This window comes from Carcharodon carcharias, chromosome 19 (genome assembly GCF_017639515.1).
Source record: "Carcharodon carcharias isolate sCarCar2 chromosome 19, sCarCar2.pri, whole genome shotgun sequence".
Lineage (NCBI taxonomy): Eukaryota > Metazoa > Chordata > Chondrichthyes > Lamniformes > Lamnidae > Carcharodon > Carcharodon carcharias.
This window is the reverse complement of record NC_054485.1, coordinates 72,663,646-72,684,211: the sequence shown is the minus strand read 5'-3', so window position 1 is coordinate 72,684,211 and position 20,566 is coordinate 72,663,646. Positions and strand designations below refer to the sequence as shown.

At 44.7% G+C, this 20,566-nt stretch overlaps 1 long non-coding RNA gene across 2 annotated transcripts; it reads left to right on the top strand.

Annotated features, from left to right (window-relative positions):
• Window positions 1-4,800: 4,800 nt before the first annotated feature.
• Window positions 4,801-19,880, top strand: LOC121291693. Of its 2 annotated transcripts, XR_005946049.1 has the most exons (3): window positions 4,818-4,897; window positions 18,058-18,473; window positions 19,223-19,880. It is a non-coding gene; the product is annotated as an uncharacterized LOC121291693 (long non-coding RNA). The 2 variants fall into 2 exon arrangements; XR_005946050.1 differs by having other exon boundaries at window positions 4,801-4,874; window positions 18,058-19,880.
• Window positions 19,881-20,566: the final 686 nt, after the last annotated feature.

The following is a 20,566-nucleotide window of genomic DNA, read 5'->3' as shown; positions in this document are numbered from 1 at the left end:
AGTTGTAAGTGCAGTTGAAGCCAGTACCCCAGAGAGACTGAGCACTGGGAGAGGGAACTGCAGATTTCCCAAAAGAACAAAAAAGTTCCAAGCAAAGAAACACCCTAAAGATCCAGGAGAGTAGAAGAGGGGAAAGTCCAAAGGAGACCTTGTAGTCAAAGGAGGGACAGGAATCTGGGAAAAGGTCCTGTTAAGTGAAGTTAAGAGTGAGGGACAGAGAGAAAGGCTCCAAGCTTCAGATTTAAAGTGAGAACAGCTTGCAAGAAGCAAGATGGTTCAAAGAGACAACCGAAGTTCTGTAATTCTTTGCTATGGGCATGTGAAGCAGTGGTGTACTGTTAAGGCAGTTGGTGAGAGAGAGTGCATGGAGGATAGCTTGAATGCATGTGGTGACCCAGGGAAAGGGGACACCAGAAGAAAGTTCAAAACCCTGGAGGTGAACACTTGTGGAAGGCGTCTGAGAGAAAACGTCAGTTTGGAAGAAGATTCTAAGGTGAGGTCTTGGAGAGTGGAGATTGGAAACCCTCATGTAAAGGATGGAATTCAGTGAGACTGGTTGGTTCAGGGTGTGACAAACGTCTGAGGGGAGTTGAGAAGAAATCCATTGCATCTGGTTGAGGTGGCATCTGTCACTTGAGGTCAAGTGTGGTGGGTCTGACCACAGGGTGCCATGGATTTACAAAGACTGGGTAGTTACTGTGTATATTAAAGTATAAGATAGGTTTTGTGACTTGTGTTATCCTTACAAATCTGTATATATTTGTAAATGTATAGTGTGAATGAAGGAGTATTGAATATAGTTCATCTTTTCTTGTTGAGTGTTTTATTCGTTTGTTAAAAAGTTCATCAGCTGACTCCTGTGACTCTGTTCAGTAGCTTTCTCCACGTATTTCAACAAGCAAAGTTAGGATTTATCAGGCTGGGTTCCACCCTGTAATCAGGCTTGTCCAGGGGTAATCTCAGCTGGTGATGATAACACTGGCTTAATTATAAATCTAGCCAAAAGCTAATTTGCAAAAGCAATGGTAACTTACCTAGGTCACATTGTAGGACAAGGGCAGATGTTGCCGAGAACTGTAAAAGTGAAGGCGTGAATGGATTTCCCATTCCTAAAGCCAAATGATAAATCATGAGGTTTCTGGGAATGTGTGGGTTTTATAGAGAGATTTAATAAGTTTACTGAGGAAATTTGTAGGGATACACCTGGATGTACTACGTTAACTAAACATGATATGGACGTAGGAGACTGAGTGCTGAAAAAAACAATATCTGTATCAGTTGAGCTCAGAAAAATTATCTCAGTTAGAAACAGAGATCAAATATATGCTGGAAAATAAATTGATTGAGCCCAGCCAAAGCAGCTGGAGTTCACTGGTCATGTTGGTTCCTAAACCGGATGGAGCCATTAGACTTTGTATAGATTACAGGGAAGTGAATGCAGTAACGAGAACAGATTTGTACCCGATTCCACGATTAGAGGACTGCATCGAATTTTGCCTAATTTCAGCACATTAGCTGTACCTCTTAGCTGTTAAGAAAAAGGTAAAAGTGTTATGGTCAGCAGAATGCTAAGCGGCCTTTGAAAAGCTGAAGGCAATCTTAATAAATGAACCCGTGTGGGCCTCCCCTGACTTTACCAAACCTTTCAAAATAGCAGTTGGTGCTCGTGACTTAGGGGTAACTCTTTTAGAGTCGAAACAATTAAACTAAATTAACAAAATTGGGATAAATCAGGCACAGCCCCTAATTCAGGTCAGCTGTAAAACCAAGAACAAAGTTTAAAGGAAACTTACAAACTTTAAATCAAAATGTGATTAAAGGGGTCAACAAAACACCCCAGTCCCCGCGGTGCCCACCGGGCACGGAAGGCCTCGAGAGTGCCAGCAGACACCGCGTGCTCCCTCTTCAAAGACACCCGGCCGCGAACGTAGCCACGGAAGAGGGATAAACAATCGGGCGGGACTCCCCCGTCGATCACCCACTGCCTGGACCTGTTAATAGCCAACTTGGCCAGGCCCAGGAGCAGGTTCACGAGGAGGTCCTCCTCCTTCCCGACCCCCTTCCGCACCGGGTGCCCTTAGATCAGGAGCGTGGGGCTGAAGTGCAAACAAAACATTAATAACAGGTTCTTTAAATAACTAAAAAGGGAGTGCAGCCTACCACACCCTATATAAGCATGGTCCATGGACTCCACAAGACCGCAAAAAGGGCAGGTGTCCTGGGAGTCCGTAAACCTATGCATCCTACGATTGGGGACTGCTGCATGCAACACCCTCCAACCCAGGTCCCCGATAGAAAGGGGAGGACACCTCCATAGAGGGCCTCCCATCGGGGGCCTCCGCCGCCGGACGGCAACAAGGCACGCCAGGGCGTGTCCGGGCGGTGGACAAGGGCGAGAAAATGGAAGGTGTGCAGCAGCAGTCCGTACAAAAAGCTCCTCCGTGCCGTGCCAAGTGACTTAGGGGCAGGTGCAGTTCTATTACTAGATGATAAATTAGGGATAGAGAAGCTGGTGGGGTACTTTTCTAAGAAACTAAATCAATATCATAGAAAGTACTCTATAGTTGAAAAGGAAACTTTAGCGTTGTTGTCTCTTCAACACTTTGAAGTATATGTCCAACACAATAACAAGGAAATACTAACCTACACTGACCATAATCTGCTGGCGTTCATTGAAAAGTTTGAAACTCGAAATGCAAGACTGTTTAGATGGAGCCTATTGTTTCAACCATTCAACGTAAAGATTGTTTGCATTGCTGGTAAAGATAATGTGATTGCAGATGCGTTGTCCTGGGTGTAAATTACTGAAATCAGGTCATTCTTGAGATTGTATAAGGGGGAAGTATGGACGAATCAGTGTAAGTCTCGTGTTTGTTGTCTATGTATGACATGATGAACACATTTTTTAAATGGCGTTTCAACTTTTTAAAGGTGGGGGCATATAAAGAACATATTTTAATTTTTTCTTGGACTGTGGCTTTAAAAACTACCATGGCTGCAGTTTAAATGAAATGTTTACTAGAGCAGGAAAAAAATTTACAATATTGCTATCTCCTAGACAGAATGGTGCTGGAACGGAGACCTGGTTTATGAGGGAACTGCCGAGCAACAGCGTTTTGATTGGCCAAGTGCCAGGTTCTGTGTGAGGATAGTGCAGTAGATCAGCTCCTAGCCTGAAAAGAGGAAAGATTGGAAACCCCTCTCTCTTCTGTGTTTTGTAAGACTCCAGTAATCCTGCCATTGTAGCTAGCTGGCTATTCCTCACATCACTGGATCCTACTTTATTTGAGAAACCTCTGTCAAGAGGAAAAGGGGGAAAAAAATCACCAGTCGAGACATTAAAAGCAATTTTCAACCAGAGAATCACAGACTGCAAGTGCTGGGAGATCACCTTGTGTCAGCCACAACAACCTGCAAAGAATTTGGAAGAAAGCAATCAAAGTCAACCCATCTAATCCTGCACTCTGAATTGGTGCTATTGAAATGTTTTATCTCACCCTTAAAATCGATGCTTTGTGTGTCTTGTGTGTGTGTTTATGTATAGGGGTTTAAGGAGGGGTAGAGTTTAAGTTATAGAGTGAAAAGTTAGCAGTTCATATTTCTTTCTTTTGCCACTGGTTACAGGCAATTTGTTTAATAAACAGTTACTTACTTGTTAAGTTTACAAACCTGGTGCTCTGGTATTCTGTTAACCTAAATTAGACAGTTAGGTAGAATTGGGACACTTTGGTGGTCTGATTAAACTCATATTTGTCATGGCTTAGGGAGCAGTGGGGCTTGACACTACAGCGCACGATACCCATTGAGTCGTGACAACAGGTGGTTAACAACTGGTTAAACCTCTTCCCACAGTGAAAGCAGGTGAACAGCCTCTCCCTGGTGTGAACTCGCTGGTGCCTCAGCAAGTTAGATTTCTGCTTGAATCCTCTCCCACACATGGAGCACTTGAATCGCCTCGCTCCAGTGTGGGCTAACTGATGTCTCTGCAGGTGGGATGATTGTGTGAATCCCTTCCCACACACGGAGCAGGTGTAGGGCCTCTCCCCGGTGTGAACTCGCTTGTTTCTCAGTAGGGTCGATGGCAAATTGTTTTTCACATGGAGCAGGTGAACGGCCTCTCCCCGGTGTGAACTCGTTGGTGTCTCAGCAGGTGGGTTGACTTATTAAATCCCTTCCCACAGTGAGAGCAGGTGAAGGGTTTTTCCTGGCTGTGAACTCACTCGTTTCTCAACATGTTTGAAAATCAACTGAATCCCTTTTCACAACGGGACAGGTGAACAGCCTGTCCCCGGATGTGACCATATCAATAAGTTTCCAGATTAGAGCGATAACTGAACCCCTTCCTGCCGTCCCCACATTGTCCACATGGACTCTCCCAGTTTTGTTTGAGCTGAACCTCCCCAGATTGGTCACTCATTCGAATGTGTCCACACACAACACGGAACACGTGTCTGTCCGAGCTGCAAGTGCTGCTTTCCCCTTACAAATTGTCGATGATCTTCAGGTCCTGAGGAATCGAGTGACTTGGTCAGACTGACACAATATCAGGTCTGAGCTTCCCGTCCGCAAACCCTCTTCCTGTAAAACAAGTTTACAATTACCAGAAAAAAAGGAGAAATTCAGGATTGATAGGTTTCCAGCTTCACATAATTTTTGTTCCTCCAATCCCTCCTGTGTGTTGAAATCACTCTCTCTGTGTCACTGGCCCTTTAAATCTCGAGGCCACAGGGACAGTATCCCTTTAAATATGTAGATCTCCGGCTGGGCGACGGGCGCATGCTCACTCGGCTCAAACGAAAAGAGACAGCACTGCGCCTGCGCACTGGACTCCCAAGGGTAAGGCAGGCGCTGAGGGACGGAATAGCCGCCGGAAAGTGAGTTTTCTCTACAAACCCGAGTGAGTGAGCTTCGTGTGTGGGGTAGGGGGTGAAGAAGTGGGTGGAGAGACAAAGAGAAAAGGATTGAAATAAAGCACAAAACCCTGAGAACCCAATAGGAGGTAGTGGGGACACTGACTCGATCAGATGTAGCGTTGCTGCGTACTGAGCGTTGACGAGCACTCCAACCAATCAGGAGACACACACACACACACATTCAGAACTACATTCGGACTGGCGCCTGCTCAGAAATCAGTGACAGCTTTGAATGAGAGTTTTGGCGGCAGCCGGCGGTGCCTGATGGTAATTGTAGTACTGTCGCGCGCAGCGGCGGTTGGCGTCGAGGGTTTGGGAGTTTGAATCTGAGAAAGCGCGAGTCCCAACGGCTGTCACGTGGGTGGGGCTGGAATTGGAGGTGCGCACCTGTAAATCCCAGCCCCGGCGGCGGGAACCAGGATCGCATCCGTTTAACCCCCTTCACCCCTTCCTTCACTCCCCCATCAACTTGGTTAAATGGATAACATGGGACTACATTGGTTTTCTGTGACTGGTGAGAGACTGTTTTCTCCAGACTGTGGAGTAAAAGTATAAAAGTTTGACTCCCAGTTTTGAATCCATCTTCCTTACTGTTGGTGAAGGGCCTGTCCTCCATTCAGCCCCTGCTCCAGTTATATACAAACAAGGAGCAGGAATAGGCCATTCAGCCCCTTGAGCCTGCTCCGCCATTTAATAAGATTGTGGCTGATCTGATAGTCACCAGACATCTGCATCCCACCTACCACTGATAACCTATCACCCCTTTGCTTACCAACAATCTATCCACCTCTGCCTTAAACATATTCAAAGAATCTCCTTCCTTTTCAGGAAGAGAATTCCAAAGACTAACGACCCCCTGAGAGAAAGAATTTCACCTCATCTCCGTTTTAAATGGTCAAACCCTTATTTTTAAACAGTGACCCCTAGTTCTAGACTCTCCCACAAGAGGAAACATCTTCTCCACGTACACCCTGTGAAGTCCCCTCAGGGTCTTATATGTATTTATCAAGTCGCCTCTTCCTCTTCTAAACTCCAGTGAATATAACCTTTCCTCATAAGGCACTCCAGGTAATCCTTGGCTGGTAATCCTTCTCTGAACTGCTTCCAATGCAATTACATCCTTTCTTAAATAAGGTGACCAATATTGTACACAGTACTTCAGATGTGGCCTCACTCGTGCTCTGTTTTACCAAAGCAAAACTTCCCTACTTTGGTAAAAACAAAAAAACTGCAGATGCTGGAAATCCAAAACAAAAACAGAATTAAAGTTCTGTCGAAGGGTCATGAGGACTCGAAACGTCAACTCTTTTCTTCTCCGCCGATGCTGCCAGACCTGCTGAGTTTTTCCAGGTAATTCTGTTTTTGTTTCCCTACTTTGGTATTCAATTCCCCTTGCAATAAATGATAACATTCTATTAGCTTTCCTAATAATTTGCTATACCTGCATACTAGCCTTTTGCGATTCACGCGCTATGACACCCAGATCCCTCTGCATCTCAGAGCTCTGTAATCTCTCACCATTAGAGTCCATTATTAAGGATGAGATTTCAGAATACTTGGAAGTGCATGGTAAAATCGGACAAAGTCAGCAAGGTTTCATCAAGGGGAGGTCATGCCTAACAAATCTGTTAGAATTCTTTGAGGAGGTAATGAGTAGGTTAGACAAAGGAGAGCCAATGGATGTTATCTACTTGGACTTCCAGAAGGCCTTTGACAAGGTGCCGCACAGGAGGCTGCTCAGTAAGATAAGAGCCCATAGTGTTAGAGGCAAGGTATTAGCATGGATAGAAGATTGGCTGTCTGGCAGGAGGCAGAGAGTGGGGATAAGGGAGTCCTTCTCAGGATGGCGGCCAGGACGGCGAACTAGTGGAGTTCCGCAGGGGTCAATGTTGGGACAACATTTCACTTTATACATTAATGATCTAGATGAAGAAACTGAGGACATCCTGGCTAAGTTTGCAGATGATACAAAGATAGGTGGAAGGACAGGTAGCATTGAGGAGGCGGGGAGGCTGCAGAAGGATTTGGACAGGTTAGGAGAATGGGCAAAGAAGTGACAGATGGAATACAACGTGGGGAAGTGTGAGGTCATGCACTTTGGTAGGAAGAATAGAGGCATGGACTATTTTCTAAATGGGGAGAGAATTCAGAAATCTGGAGTGTAAAGGGACTTGGGAGTTCTAGTCCAGGATTCTCTTAAGGTTAACTTGCAGGTTGAGTCGGTAGTTAGGAAGACAAATGCAATGTTGGCATTTATTTCGAGAGGACTAGAATATAAAAGCAGGGATGTGTTGCTGAGGCTTTATAAGGCTCTGGTCAGACCACATTTAGAATATTGTGAGCAATTTTGGGCCCCTTATCTCAGGAAGGATCTGCTGGCCCTGGAGAGGGTCCAGAGGAGGTTCACGAGAATGATCCCAGGAATGAAAGGCTTAACATATGAGAAACATTTGAGGACTCTGGGTCTATACCTGATGGAGTTTAGATGGATGAGGGGGATCTGATTGAAACTTATAGAACACTGAAAGGCCTGGATAGAGTGGACGTGGGGAAGATGCTTCCATTAGTAGGAGAGACTAGGACCCGAGGGCACAGCCTCGGAGTAAAGGGAAGACCTTTTAGAACAGAGATGAGGAGAAACTTCTTTAGCCAGAGAGTGGTGAATCTATGGAACTCATTGCCACAGAAAGCTGTGGAAGCCACGTCATTGAGTGTACTTAAGACCGAGATAGATAGGTTCTTGATTGGTAAGGGGATCAAAGGTTATGGGGAGAATGGGGTTGAGAAACTTATCAGCCATGATTGAATGGCGGAGCAGACTTGATGGGCCGATTGGCCTAATTTCTGCTCTTATGTCTTATGTACTTATGTACATGCCTCTTTTATTCTTCCTGCCAAAATGGACAATTTCACACTTTCCCATATTCTTCTCTATTTGCCAGATCTTTGCTCACTCACTTAACCTATGTATATCTTTTTGCAGCCTCCTTATGTCCTCTTCACAAATTACTTTCCAACCTATCTTTGTGTCATCAGCAAATTTGGCATCCATCCCATCCATCCTTTCATCCGCATCATTCATATAAATTGTAAATATTTGAGGTCCCAGCAGTGATCACTGTGGCACACCACTCGTTACATCTTGCCAACCTGAAAAAGACCCATTTATGCCTACTTTCTATTCCCTGTTAGCAAGCCAATCTTCTATCCATGTCAATATGTTCCCCCCGCCCCCACACCCATACCATGAGCTTTTATTTTCTGCAATAACCTATGATTTGACACTTTATCAAATGCCTTCTGAAAATCTAAATACAGTACACCCACTGGTTCCCCTTTATCCACAGCACGTTACTTCCTCAAAGAACTCCAGTAAGTTGGTTAAACATGATTTTCCTTTCACAAAACCATGTTCACTCTGCCTGATTACCTTGAACTTATCCAAGTGCCCTGCTATAGCTTCTTTAATAACAGCTTCTAACATTTTCCCTATGACAGATGTTAAGCTATCTGGCCTGTAGTTTCCCACTTTCTGTCTCCTCCCTTTTTGAATAACGGAGTTACATTTGCTATCTTCCAATCTAATGAAACCATGGCTGAATCTAGGGTGTTTCAGAAAATTAAAACCAATGTATCAACTATGTCACTCACCACTTCTTTTAAGACCCTAAGATGAAGTCCATTAGGACCTGGGCACTTGTCAGCCCGTTTGTCAGGCCAGCGGTGCCCACATCCCGTAAATTAATTTTTAAAAAGGATAGGTTAAGGAGGACCACAGCAAGGCAGGTTAACAACACGAATTTTAATAAAACATCAAGCAATTGCATTTTCTGAATATATCAGATTTCCAGCATTCACAATATTTTACATTATATTTGAAGAGCTGGGTGTGTGCACTTTAGGGAAGTGTAGACAATGGATTTGATGGAGGTTTTAAAATAACAACAGTTTGTATTCATGACTTCATGTGGACAAATTATTTCAACTGGATAGGTTAGGGAGGCCCAAAGGTCATATTTACAAGTTGCGGAAGAGCAGAACTACAGATTCATCAATCGTTAAAAGTAGCAAGACAAGTCAACAAGGTCATTTTTTAAAAACTTAAACAATCACACTGGAATCCATTTTTCAATATCACTGGGGTTCATTTTTTCGGGGAATAGATTTGAAAAGCAGACAAGTTATGCTGAACTTGTATAGAACCTTGGTTAGACCACACTTGGAGAGTTCTACACAGTTCTAATCTCCAGATTGAAAAACAACATAAAGGAATTGGAGAAGGTGAAAAAAAGCATTCATAAGAACGATTTTGAGAATTAGGATATCCCAGGAGTGGTGAATGGACTGGGACATCCTAGCAGAGAAACTGGACAAAATGCATTTTGAGCCTCCGAAATTGGAGCTGAGGCGATTGAACCTCCATAGGAGGGGACCCATGGAGAGGGTGTGGCTGTCAGATATCTACTTATGGGGCATATACTCACACCCTGAGTCAATGCCCAACACAGGATCCTTTGTCCTCTCTCCCCCACTTGTCTCTCTTTCTCCTGTGCATGTGCTGATCCCACCACTGCACATCATCGCTATCATGGATGCTGTGGGTCTTCCTCTTCTGATCTGCTGTCAAACACATCTGAGGTTACACATCCCACACTGATGTTGTCAGTTTGAAAGCCTCTGAGGATGAAGAATGCTATTCCCACACTAGAAATCTGTGTCAAACGTTTACCGGGGGAACTGAGACAGCAGCTGCAATAAGTGAGGTTTTATTCAGATGGGACAATGACAAGTTTAAATCTCCACCTGATCTGCTGCTCAAAGTCGCCTCCGTTTCCCTGGTCAGTTTCCCAAGCTTCAGGAAACTCATGTTACTCCAAAAATATTTGGATTGGCTGTGAGAGACGTCAATCAGAGAGCTCACCCACTCTGCCCATTCTCTCCTCTTCCTCTTCCACAGCTGGTTCACTTCTTATAAGGACTGAAAACCAATTGAGGAGACGTTGAGTGAGGAACAGAATTTATAATAATTACATCACATAATATCCACACTAATGTTCAGGCAGTCTGACTATCCTGTTGGGAATCAGGTGTGGAAATGCCCCTTATGCTGTGTGAGAAGATCCAGCTGAGAGAGCTGTTTACTCTGTGCTTTGTGCTGAACTGTTTGACTGGAGATGTGTGTTGGATATTGAGTGTGTTTATTGGAAGCATTTCCCTTCTGATTTACAGGCTGAATTTTGTTGATGGGTCATTACTGAATATGAGAAGGTGAGGTGTAATTATCTGGGAGGTGCAGAGTGTCTGAGGATTCTTACTGATTGCTTATTGTTGAGTTCTGTGTGTGTGTGTTGGGAGCTGGTTATTATCCTGCGGACTGTTAATGGTCAGTTCTGTCTGTGTGTTGGGATCTGGATATTTCCTGACTTTTCAAATCCCTCCAAGACCTCCCACCCGCCCCTATCTTTGCAACCTCCTCCAAAAGGGAGAAAATAAAGACTTGCATTTATATAGAGCCTTTCTTGACCACCTGATGTCCCAAAGCGCTTTACAGCCAATGAAATGTAGTCACTGTTGTAATGTAGGAAACGTAGGAGCCAATGTGTGCACAGCTCCCACAAACAGCAATGTGATAATAACCAGGTAAGATGTTTTTCGTGATGTTGATTGAGGGATTAATGTTGGTCAGGACAGCAGGGATAATTCCCCTGTTTTTCTTCAAAATAGTGCCATGGGATCTTTTACACCTACCTCAGAGACAGCAAAGGGGCCTGGTTTGAGATCTCATCTGAAAGATGGCACCTCTGACAGTGCAGAATGCCACACTCCTTTTGTGCTGTGTGTGTGCATGTGCCTGCGTGTTGGGAGTTGGTTGTTACCTTGTGGACTGTGAATGGTCAGTTGTTTCTGTGTGTTGGAATCTGGATGTTTTCTGCCTTTTCAAATCTCCCCAAGACCTCCACCACCCTATCTCTGTAACCTCCTCTGAAAAAAAAGACTTTTGTTTATATAGAGCCTTTCATGACCACCAGATGTCCCAAAACTCTTTACAGCTAATTGATGTACTTTTGAAGTGTGGTCACTGTTGTAATGTAGTAAATGTGGCAGCCAATGTGTGCACAGCAAGCTCCTATTAATAGCAATCTAATAATGTCCAGATAATCTGTTTTTTAATGGTGCTGATTGAAGGATTACTGTTGCTCAGGACACCAGGAATAACTCCCCTGTTCCTCTTCGAAATAGTGGGATCTTTTACGCCCACCTTAGAGAAAGCAGAAGTTTGACATCTCACCTGAAAGACGGCACTCCGACAGCGCAGCTTTGCCACACTCCTTTTGTGCCAAACTATTCTATGGTTCTGTATGATTCTATGAAGGGTTCTCCTTTACTATCCCTGGCTCTCACTGTCATCTCGCTATGTTGGTCTGGAATAGGGACACTGTGCGTAGGAAGAACTGCAAGCTCCAATCACAGGAAGGATCAGTGATGCCCTGCCTCATCTCATCTGCTGCTGAAACCCTCATCCACACCTTTGTAGGCTCTAGACTCAACCATTCCAAAGCTCTCCTGGCTGCTCTCACACCTTGCACTTTTAATTTGAGCTCCTCCAAAACTCTGCTGCCCATGTGCTAACGGACACCGAGACCCATTCCCCAATCACCCCTGTGCTCGCTGATCTACATTGGCTCCTGGTCGAGCAATGCCTTGATTTTAAAATTCTCATCCTTGTTTTCAAATCTCTCCATGGTCTTGCCCCCCTCTAACTCTAATCTCGAGAGCAATTTGACTGTCATATCTGGGGACACATTTATTGAAATGTATTTTAATGCCTTTAAATATTTTCCCTGAAGATCTCGGCCTTTCCCAAAAGCTTGGATTTGGATTTGATAGTTTTGCCCAGTGCTGTGGCTGATAGCTGAATTTGGGATGTGCAGTCTGAGCGAATGCAGTGTATCGAATTTCCCAGGATAAGCCAGAGCTCTTCAATCAGCTATACTGAAGCAATATTCTTGTTAGCTTCGAGCACTTCCTGCCCAGTTTGTTTTTCTCAAATAATTTTAGAAAACAAGGGGTGAAATTTCAAAATCTCCATTGAATTAACATTTCTCCTGAGTACTTTTTGTGTTAAACACATACTCTAGGGGTAAAACTGATCTTCGCCAGCACGACATGAGCTCATAGTGAATTGATAGTCCGTTTTACACTCCACCCAACTGTCCTGGGTGTCACGGTGCCTGAGAAAATGGGGGGGTGCTGGGCAGAGGAAAGAAAGTAGCCACATTGTCTGCTCCTGGTCACTATCCAGTGTCCCTGCTGGAAACAGAGGGTGTGTGACAATCAAGTGAGGGAAAAAAAAAGGACTTGCAACTGATCCCCCACACACGGGAATAGCAGACTGGCACTCACTGTGGAAAAGTCTCTAACTGAGGAGTTAGCCTCTTCAGCAAAGGAGGAGAGGGAGCTGGAGGAAAGCATGTTTCCTTTTCCTGTTTTACAGAAGGGTTGCACCTTTCCACACCAGAGAATACAGAGAGGGTAGACACTGTAGATAGATCCTGACCATCACCCAGGGAAAAACTGCACAACTGTGGGAAGACATCCGGTCCCTTCACAGCATTGCTCAACACAGAGAAGGTTGGCCAGTGAAACCATCATCTGGAAATCAGTTGGGTCAGGGGAGTTTTGACATATCATCAGATCTGAAACTGGTCAGTGGTGTGGAACCTTCCATCAGAACCAACCTTTCCGAAGGTTCGGCTGTGGGTAATTGGTCAGGGTGAGGCTGGGAAGAAGTGTGAGTGGTTCCAAGTAAGGTGAGAACTTCAATCATTCATCAAGCCTCATGAACCGCTGACCCCTTCCTACACATGAGAGGCTGTTCAAGTGTGAAGTGTGAGGGCGGCGCTACAGGCTCATAAGATTTCCAAACACACAAGCTGTATCCATGGTAGAGCTGTTAACACAAGTCAAGGTATCACAGAATCACACAGTGCAGAAGAGGCCCTTCGGCCCATTGAGTCTGCACTGACACATGAGAAACACCAGACCTACCTACCTACCTAATCCCATTTATCAGCACTTGGCCCTTAGCCTTGAATGTTATGACATGCCAAGTGCTCATCCAGGCACTTTTTAAAGGATGTGAGGCAACCCGCCTCCGCCACCCTCCCAGGCAGCGCATTCCAAAACATCACCACCCTCTGGGTAAAAAAGTTTTTCCTCACATCCCCCCTAAACCTTCTGCCCCTCACCTTGAACTTGTGTCTCCTCGTGACTGAACCTTCAACTAAGGGGAACAGCTGCTCCCTATCCAGCCTGTCCATGCCCCTCATAATCTTGTACACCTCGATCAGGTTGCCCTTCAGTCTTCTCTGCTACAGCAAAAACAACCCAAGTCTATCCAACCTCCCTTCATAACTTAAATGTTTCATCCCAGGCAACATCCTGGTGAATCTCCTCTGCACCCTCTCTAGTGCAATCACATCCTTCCTATAATGTGGCGACCAGAACAGCACACAGTACTCCAGCTGTGGCCTCACCAAGGTTCCAGACAATTCCAACATGACCCCCCCTATTTTTGTAATCTAAGCCTCGCTTAATAAAGGCAAGTGTCCCATATGCCTTTTTCACCAGCCCATTAACATGCCCCTCCACCTTCAGAGATCTATGGACACACACGCCTTTGTTCCTCAGAACTTCCTAGTGTCATGCTGTTCATTGAATACTTCCTTGTCAAATTATTCCTTCCAAAGTGTATCACCTTACACTTTCCAGGGTTAAATTCCATCTGCACTTATCTGCCCATTTGTCCATCCCGTCTATATCTTCCTGTAGCCCAAGACACTCAACCTCACATGGAAGAGAAACCATTGAAGTATGAGGTTTGTGATCGAGCCTTCATACAGTCATCAACACTAATGAGACATCAACGGATCCACACTGGGGAGAATCTGTTCAAGTGTGAGGTGTGCGAGAAATCATTGTCGGATTCAGGGCATCTCCCTGCACATCACATTCACACAGGGGAGTAGCCATTCATGTGCAAGGTATGTCAGAAATCATTCTTGGATTCATCGAACCTCCGTGTATATCTATGTATTCACATGGGAGAAACCGTTCACATGCACAGATTATGACAAAACCTTCACACAGGTGTCCAGCCTCCTGGACCATCGGAGAATCCACACAGGAGAGAAACCCTTCAAATGTGAGGCTTGTGTTAAAGCTTTCACCACATCTACAAAGCTTCTGTTGCACCAGAGGATTTACATAGAGGAGAAACCCTTCAGGTGTGAGGTGTGTAATAAGGGCTTTGCATGATCATCAGAGCTGGTGAGACACCAACGCATTCACACAGGAGATGTTCACCTGCGAGGTTTGTGAAAAAGCTTTCACACTATCATCAAGCCTCCTTAAACATCAGACAATCCACACAGGGAATTAAACCATCAAGCCTTTGGTTTGCACTAAAGCTTTTGTGCATCTTCAACCCTCCTGTGACCTCAGATTCACACGGGAGAAACTCTTCATTGTCGATATTGTGACATTGTTTTCACCCAATCATCGATTTCCTGAAGCACCAGAGGATCCACACTGCTAAGAAACCATTCCCATGTGAGGTGTGTGAAAGACAACGTATCTCTTAGTCCATCAACACACTCACACAGGGGAGGAAACCCTATCTGTGTGAGTTCTGTAATAACAGTTGCTGGACTTACTGGAACATCAGCAACAAACCCTTCCAGTGGGACGTGTGTCAGGATTGTTTCACCCACTCCTGCTCTCTGGCCACACGCCGATGCCTCCACACGGATTTGGAGCAGGGTCATTCTCTTTGAGTCATCGACCCTCCGAGTAAACTCTACCAGCCTGAATACCAGCAAAATCAGACATCCCCTTCAAATCTCAATGTCCACTTGTCAAGCAGGGATGGAACCAGACTGGTTGCCATGGTGATTTGATGTATTAATCAGATACCCATAGGGAGTTCCCTCTGATTCAGAACAACAGCAATTCTGATTGGCCAGAATCCCACTGTTTAATCCAACACCCACAAGATTTCAGTTGAAGATTGAGTGTCCTCAACATTAATAATTCACCTTTTTTGGGTGAATGTGCTGCAATTTTACTGGAGGTTCCAATCTAGTGAGACCTTGTGATTGACAGCTGAGTGGGCCAATGGCCCTCTTCTCCCAAACACAGACAGTGAGTGAGTGAGAAAACCCCAGCAGCCAGGAAGTAAAGTCAGGATCAACGAGATTTGGAACAGCTTCGGTTGAAAGTCAGCTGACATATCAAGAGATGGTGTGATTGTGTCTTTATTATTTTACACAATTGATCAGTTTACGAAACGTCAACTCTTTTCTTCTCCGCCGATGCTGCCAGACCTGCTGAGTTTTTCCAGGTAATTCTGTTTTTGTTTCAGTTTAGGAAATTGTCTGGGCTGATTGTGGATTCTGTTCATTTGTGTATTTTCATTGAAATAAACCACATTGTTTGGACTGAAGTTGGACCTCAACTCAATGGGATACTTTGCAATCCACAGCTCATAAAGACACGTGACAGCATATTGTCAGCGTATGTGATACGACAACAGTGGATATACACAGCAGGTGTGTGTGTGTGTTATGAACCCTGGGTCACACTCTCATTTACCGAGTGGTCAGTAATGCTGTGATCTGGGTCACCGGGTTGAAGTTGGATTAGAGAGAACATTTAGCACAAAATCAGAACACTTGTCCATCTGAGACTCCACGAAGTAAGATCAGATATGATTTGGCCAGAGTGGACTGGGAGCAGCTACTTTTAGGTAAATCTGCGTCAGAGAAGTGGGACTCATTCAAGATGGAAATAGGGAGAGTACAGGGCCAACATATTCCAGTAAAGATAAAGGGTGGGACCAACAAATCTAGGGAACCCTGGATGTCGAGGGATATGCAGGATTGGATAAAGAGAAAAACAGAGGCTTATGGCAGATACTGAGGGCTCAAAACAGCGGAAGCGTAGAGGAGTTTAGAATGTGTAGGGGGAAACTTAAAAAGGGGGCATGAAAAAACATTGACAGGTAAAATAAAGGAAAATCCAAAGTTATTTTACATGTGTATTAAGAGTAAGAGGATAACTAGGGAAAGAGTAGGACCAATAAGGACCATAGTGGTAATTTGTGTGTGGAGCCAGAACACGTAGGTCGGGTTCTAAATGAATACTTCATGTCGGTGTTCACAAGTAAGAGAGTTGACATGGGTATGGAAATCAGGCAGAAGGACAATGATATAATTAAAGAAATTAGCATAGAAAGGGAGAAGATTCTAAATAGTCTGGCTGGCTTAAAAGTAGATAAATCTCCAGGCCCTGATGAAATGTATCCCAGGCTGTTGAGTGAGGCAAGGGAGGAGATAGCAGGGGTGCTGGCAATAATTTTCAATATCTCCCTGGCCACAGGAGAGGTGCCAGGACTGGAGGACAGCGAATGTGGTACCGTTATTCAAGAAGGGAGGAAGGGATAAGCCAGAGAACTACAGGCCAGTCAGTCTAACCTTAGTGGTGAGAAAACTATTGGAAGCAATTCTGAGGGACAGCATTAATCTACACTTGAAGAGGCAGGAATTAATCAAGGACAGTCAACATGGTTTTGTTAAGGGGAGGTCATGTCTGACCAATTTGATTGAATTTTTCGAAGAGATGATCGGGACCAGGTATGTAGATGAGGGCAATGCATTTGACGTAGTCTACTTGGACTTCAGCAAGGTCCCGCTTGGGAGACTGATAACTAAGGTAAGAGCCCATGGGATCCAAGGCAATTTGGAAAATTAGATCCAGAATTGGCTGAGTGGCAGGAAGCAGAGGGTGATGGTAGAGGGGTGATTTTCTGACTGGATGCCTGTGTCCAGTGGTGTCCCACAGGGATCGGTGTTGGGCCCCTTGCTGTTTGTGGTATATATAAACAATTTAGACTTGAATGTAGGTGGGTTGATCAGTAAGTTTGCGGATGAAACAAAAATTGGTGGGGTAGTAATTAGTGCGGAGGATAGCCTTAGATTACAGGCGGACATAGATGGGCTGGTCAGATGGGCTGATCAGTGGCAAATGGAATTTAATCTGGATAAGTGTGAGGTGATGCACTTGGGCAGGATAAACAAGGCACAGGAATATACGATGAATGGTAGGACCCTGGGAAGTACCAAGGATCAGAGGGACCTTGGTGTGCATGTCCAGAGGAGATTTACCATGATGTTTCCTGGGCTGAAACATTTTAGTTATGAGGAGAGATTGGATTGACTGGGGTTATTTTCCTTGGAGCAGAGGAGATTGCGGGGTGATATGATTGAGGTGTATAAAATTATGAGGGGCATAGATAGGGTAGATAGGAAGGAACTTTTCCCTTTGGTGGAGGGATCAATAACCAGGGGTCATAGATTTTAAGGTAAGGGGCAGGAGGTTTAGAGGGGATGTGAGGAAGAATTTTTTCACTCAGAGGGTGATGGGAATCTGGAACTCAATGCTGGAAAGGGTGGTAGAGGCAGAAATCCTCATAACATTTAAGAAGTATTTGGATTTGCTCTTGCGAAGCTATGGCATACAAGGCTATGGGCCTCATGCTGGAAAACGGGATTAGTCAGGTACTTGTTTGACCAGCGCAGACTTGATGGGCCGAAGGGCCTTTTTCTGTGTTTAGACTTCTATGACTAAGTGCCCAGTGAACACGATTCTGAGCACTGCCAGACCTGTGGAGCCAAATTCTGCAGATATGGTGCCAATCTGTTACACTCAACATGTCCTTAAAGCCTTTATCCCACTATAAGCAGTACAACGACTCTGTCATCCCAGAATGCACAATGGACCCCTGGACCAACATCATCTAAGGCAAGGGATGGGAATTCAGCCCCAGCCCATTAAGCCAGTCTGTTCAGTAGTGGAGGGGAGATCATGAGGAGAATGGTAAGAGGAGGCATCCTCAAGGTTGCTGAGCTCATTGATACTGCTCCATCCATCTCCATAATTGTCACTGACTTTAATTATCGGTCAGATTTTTCCTTGTCTTTTTCCTCTCTCTGAAATTTTGCTCTCCATTTGTTTGTGTTGGTGTCTCACTTCCTTCTTCCTCCATGAACTCCTGCCCCTTCTCTCCCTCTCTGTCTGTTCTCAGGATCTGCAATATCAGGCATTCTGCTGAGAGAGCTGGAATCATGGACATAAGAAATAGGAGCTGAAGGAGACCATTCAGCCCCTCAAACCTGTCTGACCATTCACTACGATCATGAAGCTGATCTCCTGCATCAACTCCACTTTTCCACCACCTCCCCATATCCCTCGATTACCTGAGAGACCAAGTCCCGGCCTTGATTATGTTCAATGACTGAACATCCACAGACGTCTGGGATAGAGAATTCTAAAGATTCACAACTATCTGAGGGAAGACAATTCCCCCCATGGAAAGAGCCCATTAGTTTTAGCTGAGAATCAGCATCACTGAAGGCACGGACTGGACATTAACTCTGTGGAATATTCCATTACTTCAGGAAGCTCTTCACTCCTGACTGTTTCCAGCGAGGACGCACTAAGGTGGGCCTTTTTAATATTATTTATAAATAACCAGTCTCTTCCCCAACCCCCCACCCCTCTCCCAGTTACAACAACCTTCCTATTTCAATAGAGAAAAAAAAAGAAGCAAATTAGGATCTCGGTACCACCATTGGCGGATCCGGAGGAACTCTTCTCCCTCTCGGAGGACAAGATGGTGGAGGATCCAGTGCAAGTAAAGGAGCTCCAGCTGTGACTGTGCGAGAAAGAGACAATGTAAGAGGGAGGGAAAGGGAATGTGATAGGCAATGTGAGAGGAAGGGGTAAAGAGAGAAAGACAGAGGAATGTAAGAAAGAGAAATACGAAGGAAAGAGGTGAAGACTGGGATGAGGAGGAGGCCACACAAGGCAAGAGAAAGAGAGAGGGTTTAGAAAACAGGCAACACTTTCTCTAATCTGCTGTCAAACACATCCGAGGCTACACATCCCACACTGAGTTATCAGTTTGAAAGCCTCCAAGGATGAAGAATGCTATTCCCACACTAGAAATCTCCGTCAAAAGTTTACTGGGGAACTGAGACAGCTGCTGCAATAAGTGAGGTTTTATTCAGATGGGACAATGACAAGTTTAAATCCCCACCTGATCTGCTGCTCCAAGTCACCTCCGTTTCACTGGTCAGTTTCCCAAGCTTCCGGAAACTCATGTTGCCCAGAAATATTTGGATTGGCTGTGAGAGACGTCAATCAGAGAGCCCACCCACTCTGCCCATTCTCTCCTCTTCCTCTTCCAGAGCTGGTTCACTTCCTGTAAGGACTGAAAACCAAGTGAGGTGATGGTGAGTTCGATGAAGTCACGATGATGCTGGTGAAACAGGACTTGGAGCAACCCTCATGCAGCAAGGACAACCAGTTGTGTTTGTAGCCAGAGCCTTAATACAAACTGAATGACACTAGGCACAGATTAAGAAAGAATGCCTGTCTATTGTCTTTGCATCTCAACCAGTAGCTGTTTGGGAAAGAGAAAGTGATGGTAGAGTCTGACCACAAGCCATTTCAAAGCATCTTTTTCAGACCACTTCTATCTGCTCCAAACTATATGCAAAGAATGTTATTTCATTTGCAGAGATATCACTTGGAAGAGAAGACCCGAATGCTTCAAAGATTGTGTGAAATGCATGAACCAGAACGAATAGTTTTTTTGTTCATATATGAGCATTTTCATTATGGGCTATGTGTAGTGTTCAATGCTTTGATTGATCAGTATTTGATTATGTCAGTCATTCTCTGATCTTTGTAACTGTACTTGATTGCTTAAGCCTACGGGTGGAACTGGCAAGTTAATTATGTCAAAAAGCTCGAGAAAAGCGGGCAGAAACCAATATATGTATAGAATCCTGTAATTTGTGAGATTTTTTTAAGTACTGTAAATAAACCTGTTTAGAGTTTGAACCCTAGTGTCATCTCTGCATTGTTCTGAGATAAAGCAAGTACCTAAGATTTACAGCAAACTGGTGCATACATAACTAAATGGTGTAACTTGCTAAATCTCTGCGGTCTCTATCCTAACTCAGGCCCCTGTGCTCACTGACCTGCACTGGTTCCCAGTCCCCCAGTGTCTCCAATTTAAAATTCTTATGCTCCACTACAAATTGTTCCATAGCTTCACGCCTTCCATATCTTTGTCAGCTCTAACCCCATCTCCCTCCGAGATCTCTGCACTCCTCCAATTCAGGTCTTTAGTCCATCTGTCCAGTCCCACTCCCTTCACCCAACCATAGACACCCATGTCATCCAGGCTCCATGCTCATGAATTCCCTCCTTAAACCTCTCTGCATCTTTATCTCTCTCCCCTCCTTTAGGACCCTCCTTAAATCCCATCTCTCTGATGATATTTTTGGTCATCACCTCCTAATATCTCTTTCTTTGTCTCGGTGTTAGCTTTTCTCTGATTACGTCTCTATGAAACACTTTGGGATGTTTGACTATATTAAAGTGCTCTATAAATATAAGCTGTTGTCCTCTCACATTCCCTCCAGTCCTCAAAGTACTGACCTGGAGTACAGACTGTGGACAATGATTGGCCTGTAGTGCTCTGTTTGAGTGGCCATTCAGCATGTGTAGACCCAGACAGTGAA